The sequence below is a fragment of the Lycium ferocissimum genome, chromosome 9, assembly GCF_029784015.1.
Source record: "Lycium ferocissimum isolate CSIRO_LF1 chromosome 9, AGI_CSIRO_Lferr_CH_V1, whole genome shotgun sequence".
NCBI classification, from domain to species: domain Eukaryota; kingdom Viridiplantae; phylum Streptophyta; class Magnoliopsida; order Solanales; family Solanaceae; genus Lycium; species Lycium ferocissimum.
In genome coordinates this window covers 2,925,373-2,932,239 of record NC_081350.1, presented here as the reverse complement: position 1 = coordinate 2,932,239, position 6,867 = coordinate 2,925,373, and positions in this window count along the sequence as shown.

Genomic DNA, 6,867 nt, shown 5'->3' with positions numbered 1-6,867 from the left:
AATGGTTGGTAAGAGTAAATTTGTTATAAATATACTACCAATTTGTAGATTTTTTACTATTTTATATAAATGGTTGGTAAATATATCTACCATTATGAATCTTTTTTTACAAAAAAATAAACTTATGGGTTAAGTTTTACATTTAAAATAATTTGGAATCCCAAATCATACTATGATATGAAGTTGAAGTTGGAATTTTATGCAAATTGCATAAACAAATGCTGATCTGAAATAAAAATATAAAATCACAATTTCTTAAAATAATATTACTATCATACTATTCATTTTATCTCCGGCAAATAATCAATAAACATTATCAGTATTATAATTAACGTGTAACTAGTTCATGAATAAAAATAAAATTACTTTCAAATAGTAAAATAATAAAATATGATAATTTTGATACATATGACAAAAGACCAATGACAAGTGAAAATGTACAATTCCGCTATGTATTTTTAAAAGAAATATTAAGTGATATTCACCCTCACGATGTTCTCAAATAGTAAATATGCAATACCACGACTTGCTATTTGAGTTACACCCAATCTTCTTATTTCTATAAAATGAAAAACTATTAAGTATCATTCATTTGTTAAAGAATTATGAGAGACAACGATTTTAATAAGGAATTTAACATATAATTTGTGTAAGAAGCTGTTAGGTGAGGCAGGCTTGGGCGTTAGGCGTGTTTAGGGGCGTACGGTCGGGCCTTTTTAGGGTGTACATTCGCGGGAACTAAGCCCCGCACGTGAACCGCGGGGCGTTTTGTCAGTGCCCCGCTTCGGAACGAATCACAAAGTGCCTTTTAAAACACTGCTCAATACATGAGAGAAAATATTCTAAGCTAATAAGTGCACTGCCCTTCGACCAAAAAAGGCCCCTAGTCAGTAGATCAAGAGAACTGGATAGTGGTTGGCCAAGACATGGCCTCAAGTATGACAATGGAGTGGACCAATACCAAACTCTGATTGTGGACTTCATCTTCATCTTCTAGCAGCTCTCACCTGCAAATATGAACATTGCAATTTGTCATTAATATGGACAATCTTCCATAACTCGACATCTAGCTACTAAACGCATGTACTACAATGTCAGCTTTGTCAAGTGCACAATTTGCTAAACAATTTTGATGAGTTATGAGTTTTGATGATCGACATATGCATCAGGGACCAGGTCCTTGCTCAGTTCACACAGCCTTTACGACTATGGCAATGTTGTAAAGATGTGGCACTTATTCGACTTGCGGGGCCACGGACGGACGGATCATTGCAATGTCTCCCCATACGTGTCACATGCTTCTCGCATTACTCACTCACTCGGCCCTATATAAACAACATGTTGGCATTTGTTTGACCTAGCAACTCAAAACATATTACTCTCATTTGTTGAAAAGAGCAGCCGCCACTGTTTTCTCAGAGCTTTCAAGATCAAGACTAAATAACTCGAAGGACCAGATCCCAATACTGAAGATGTCTTAAGTCCTAGGTTATTTTAGTCTTTATCTTTTGGTCTAAATATTGTAAACCTACACTTCTTTGAAGAAAGGATTTTGTAGGTGTTTGGTTTATTAAGCTTTTTGTGTTGACGCCTAACTATAGTTAGTTATGGTGAGTTGAAGTTCAGCTAGAAGTAGTTGGATCAGTTTGGTTCTTGGTTAGAGTTAGTCAAGTAAGTGCTTGCAATAAAGGTATTGTAAGGGAAGGGATTAGTGGGCTAATCCCTTGGTTGCAAAAGGCTTGTAATCTGAAAGACATTGCTCAGTTAGTAAAGTTAAAAATCCTACCATGGTAGGTCGTGATTTTTGATCCCTTAAGCAAAGAGTTTTCCATGTAAACATCGTGTCTTGTTTACTTTCTGTTTTAGCTTGAGGGAACAGAAAAGGTACCTGGTCCCTTATCTGTTTTAGTGGACGCTTAGTTTTTATCAATTGGTATCAAAGCCGATTCTTTCTAAAAGGGCAACACCTAGAAAGGATCTCTCATTATGGCTGCTTCACCAAACTTTGAGGAAGGGCAGTCAACCACGAGGCCTCCAAGATTTAATGGAAAGTATTATGGATGGTGGAAAACAAGAATGCACGACTATTTGATGGCTGAAGATTCCAAGCTCTAGGACATCATTCTTGATGGTCCTTTTGTCCCTACAAAGACTGATGCTGAGTCTGGAAAGCTAGAGGCAAAACCCAGAAAAGAATATACCGAAGCTGATAAAAAAGCCATTGAAAAGGGGTTCAAGGCAAAGAATATTTTAATGTGCGGTATTGGACCAAATGAATACAATCATGTTTCATCTTGTGAAACTGCCAAGAAAATATGGGAGGCCTCTTGACGGCTCGTGGAAGGAACCTCTCGGAAAGTCAAACGATCCAAAATAGACATACTCTGCCCAGAGTATGAGCTATTTAGAATGACGGAAGATGAGTCAATTCAAGATATGCACACTCGTTTTACCTCTATTATCAATGAGCTTCATTCTCCTGGTGAAGTCATTCCAATCAATAAGCGAGTTTGGAAAATACTTGGTGTTCTGCCAGGATCTTAGGAAAGTAAAGTTAATGCCATAACTGAAGCCAAAGATCTGGAGAAAATGACCATTGATGACTTGATTGGAAATCTCAAAACTTATAAGGTGAAGAAAAAGAAGGAGCTTGAGAGATGGGAGCCAAAGAAAGAGAAGAACCTGGTCCTGAAGGCGGCCAAAAGTGACTCAAGCAGTGATGAGTCTGATATGGCCTATATTACAAAAAGGTTCCATAAGATGATTCGTAAAAATGGTGGATTCTCTAAGATGGGAAGCTCTAGCAAGAACTTCAAATAGAATGACTTATGTCACAAATGTGGGAAGCCTGGTCACTACATCAAGGAATGTCCTCTTCACAAGCAAGATTACTACAAAAATGCTGACAAAGGAGTGAGGAGGAACCAGGTCCCTGATAAGAAGTTCAACAGAAGAGATGTGGCTGATAACTTGGTAAAGCAAGCTTTAGGGAGACTCCTCTAGTGAGTCCAAAGATGAAGATATAGGGGATACCTCCATGATGGCTATTGAAGATGAACACATGGCCTGAATCCATCACACATAAATGGCCAAATCGAAAGATGAAGATGGCAAATGAGAATGAAGAGGTAAAATTTCTTTGATGTTCGGAAAAAATTTGAAAAATGACTCTGAAAAGAAATTAATATCTCTTGCAAATGTGCTAATTGATACCTATCATAGCCTTATCAATGAGAAAAATGTCTTAAATGAAGAGATTGACGGGTTAGAACAAGTAAGGGATGATATGGTAGTAAACATTGTGGATGTAAAGGAACAAGTTGAAGTGTTAAGTAGGGATAATGCTTTGTTTATTAGTCAGATGAACAAATGGGTGAATAACCCTTCTAAGGGAAAACAAGTGGGAAGTGAGATTTATTTTGAGCTTGATAGTGAACTCAAAAGGGCTAAAATGAACCTCTCTTGAGCTGAAAGAAATAGGCAACTTCGAAGAGGATCTAATCCATGTGAAATACGAACTTGATAAGTCTCTTCCGTGGACACACTCACCTCGACAAAGTGTTTTATATTACCCAAGGAGTAATGATAGTAGACACTAGACGGGGCATTGGTTATAAAAAGGCCAAGACCCGGTTCAATCCTCACGGCATAGTATGTTTATGGTGATAGTTAGGCTTTACCCAGTGTGGCAGGCCAGTGCATTCTGAGGCTCACATCAAAAACGATTTCGATCTATGCACAAAAACGGAGGCTTATGTTGATAACAAACCCAAGAACGCGGGACTTTGGTCCCACAAAAATGAAATAAATGTTTAGCCTGCATGGCGAATGAATCTCTTATTCACCCATTCTATGATTACAAAGGACCTAAGTGTAATGACCCTTCCGGTTGTTATGGGAAATGTAGGATCACCCCACCAAATAGAACCTTCCTAAGGGTAGAACGAGCTAATAGAAACTCAGTTGTACAAGTCTAAGGTCTGATAAATTGACTTGCTTGTGATTGTGGCTAATTTTATTGTGTCCATCGGGGGGTGACGTAGGAAATTAGAACTCAGTTGGGAATTCTGAGGCCACGGGTGGATTCGTATGACGTTTTTATGTATAAGTGCATGTTTTGTTTGTGTTTGTGAGGCCTCGGATGAAATGTTAGGTGATAGAGTGGAATACTGAGCAAAAGTAGAGCTTACTGCCCAAATGGGACCGCTGTGGCGGGGCTTGTACCGCTACGACGGCACCGTTATAGCGGTGAGCCCCTAGCTGCCAGCGGTCGGCCATTGTCCATGTGTCTGCCATGGCAGGCCATGTCCCGCTATGGCGGTATCGCTATAACGGAACATGGGCTAACATAGCGGTGGTCGGATTTCTCTTGGTCCGCTATAGCGGGCATTTGGCCGCTATAGTGAGACTGCTGCAGTGGTAAATTGACCACCGCAGCGGTCGACGGGGGGTAGAATACCGTGTTTTAAACACTTAGTCCCACATTCTTTATTCATAAAACTCCTACACAGTTCTCCACAAGCACCTAGGGTGAAATTCCAAGCTAGGGCAAGAATACTCTTGAGAGGTAAGTCTCATCCATCCCTTTCAATCATTCCTTATTATCTTCATGATTATCATCCCTGTTATGGGTTTTTCAATGGTGAAATTAGTAATAGTAACCCTAGAAATTAATAAATCTTCTATACTTGATGAGTTATGATTGTTGTCACTTATTTATCATCTAATGGCTTGGGTTAACTCCTCTTAAACATGAATTTAACCTGTAGAGCCATGAACTAAGTGAATTGAGACTTAGGGTTCCATAAAAATGGTAGCTTGGACATGGAAACTGCTTGTAATTGGGGTGGTAATTTAATATTGTTATAGTTTGATAGTGATTGCTAAAGCCATTGTTAAGTTGTTGTACACCTAGAAATTATTCACCCATTGGAATGTGGCTAAAGGGAAGGGTGTCTTGTATTGATTTTGTGACTAGAATAATTTGAGACTCATTGAGCATTCTAATTGCTAGACTTTGAGCGTTCCGAGCTTTACGGAAGAGAAAAGCTATAGCAGAGTGACTCGAGTTGTTCCAGCTCTACGTTGAGGTAGGTTACGGTCTACTTGAGTTAGACTTTGATTAGTTGATTGTATGTGTTGTGAATTCTATAGGAGAAAGCATGTCTAGTCTTCATGCATGATATTGTGTATTTGAATTCCTATGTGCAATTGATTGAGTGACTGTGTAGGCTTTGTGCCACTATTTCATGTGTGTTGACTCTACAGTTGATGTTGTTGTGATGAGAAGTTAATATGATCTTCTCGGTGAAATTGTGATACGAAATGATGATTTGAGCATTGATAATAAGAGGGAAAGAAATAATGTTATGCAAGGATATATAGAAAGGTACAATTTTGACCTAGATTATGGACTCGTGGTCCGAGGTTCATTCTGAAAACGAGAGATACATTAGTGTGGCCCGCGTCCGAGATTCTTTCCGGAGCGGAGGTTTATGCTCGGGTCTGATGAGTATCCGAAACGAGTGGTATATGGACACCATGGGTCCCCGAGGTGTGATAACGGCGGTGACATCAGTTAGCATGTGTGTACAGTGACTATGGTATTTATGGTAGACTTATTCCCGTTTATGGTTTTCCATTGACTAAGTCCTTGATATTTTGGGTGACTTGATTGGTGATTATCCTTGGTTGACTTGTTGTGGTTTATTTATTTTATGTCTGTTAGCTGGCCTTTTTATTCTATTGATTATGAGATATGCATGATACTAACCTTAGTCGGCTTTATGATATCTCGGTACATAGTGTTTGTGCGATACTACCTTGTTACATTCTTTTGAGTGCATATTGTGATACGAGAGGCGCTACCCTTCCCTCACATCTAGCGTTGAGGACGTTGTGGCAGATTTAGGGTGAGCTTATCCATTTTTAGTACATAGAAGATCTTCCTCTTATGATGTCTATTTCCTATTATGGACATTATGGTTATTTGTTAGACAGATTTCACTCCTTAGACATGTTTTGGATTAAAGTCCTTGTACGATGACTTTCAAATTTTGGGAAAATTGTAATAGTTAGGACTTTCGCATTTACTTCATTATTTTATGGCATAAGTTAATTTTGATTATCTTGTGCTTGAATGGTTAATAACTGATTGAACTGGTTAATATAAAAATGAATTTGAATGAGTAGATGGTTTACGTATTGGTTCGCCCACTAGGAGTTAGTGTGGGTGCCAGTCATGGCGGGTTGGGTCGTGACACCAAGTTAGCTTGGGTTCCTAAGATTAGGAAATAACTTTGTTTGCAGGCCAAAGTGAGAGGGAGCAGTCAAAAATGGTTTGTTGATAATGGCTGCTCAAAGCACATGACTGGAAGGATGGAAAATTTTCTCTCACTCAAGTCCTTGAAAGGTGCGAGTGTGTCCTTTGGTAATGGGAAGAAAGGATATATTCTTGGCATTGAAAAAATTGGCAAGACACTCTCCCATGCTATTGTAAATGTTTACTACATGAAAGGTTTGAGCTATAGTTTGCTGAGTGTGTCACAAATATGTGATAGAGGAAACAAAGTGGAGTTCTTGTCTCATGTGTGCCTGATAATACCTAATCTCGAATCTAAGAGAAGTGGTACTATTTACAAAGATACAAGAACATCATCGCGATTTTGGCTCATCTGATGATGGTAATTTGACTTGTATCAGTGCTGTGGATGATAATGTTGAGCTGTGGCATAGAAGATTAGGACATGCAAGCTTCACCTTGCTGAACAAACTGGTGGCAAAGGACTTGATCCATGGGCTACCAAATGTCAAGTTCAAAGATCACAAAGTGTGTGATGCAGGCATAATAGGGAAGCAAGTCTTTTT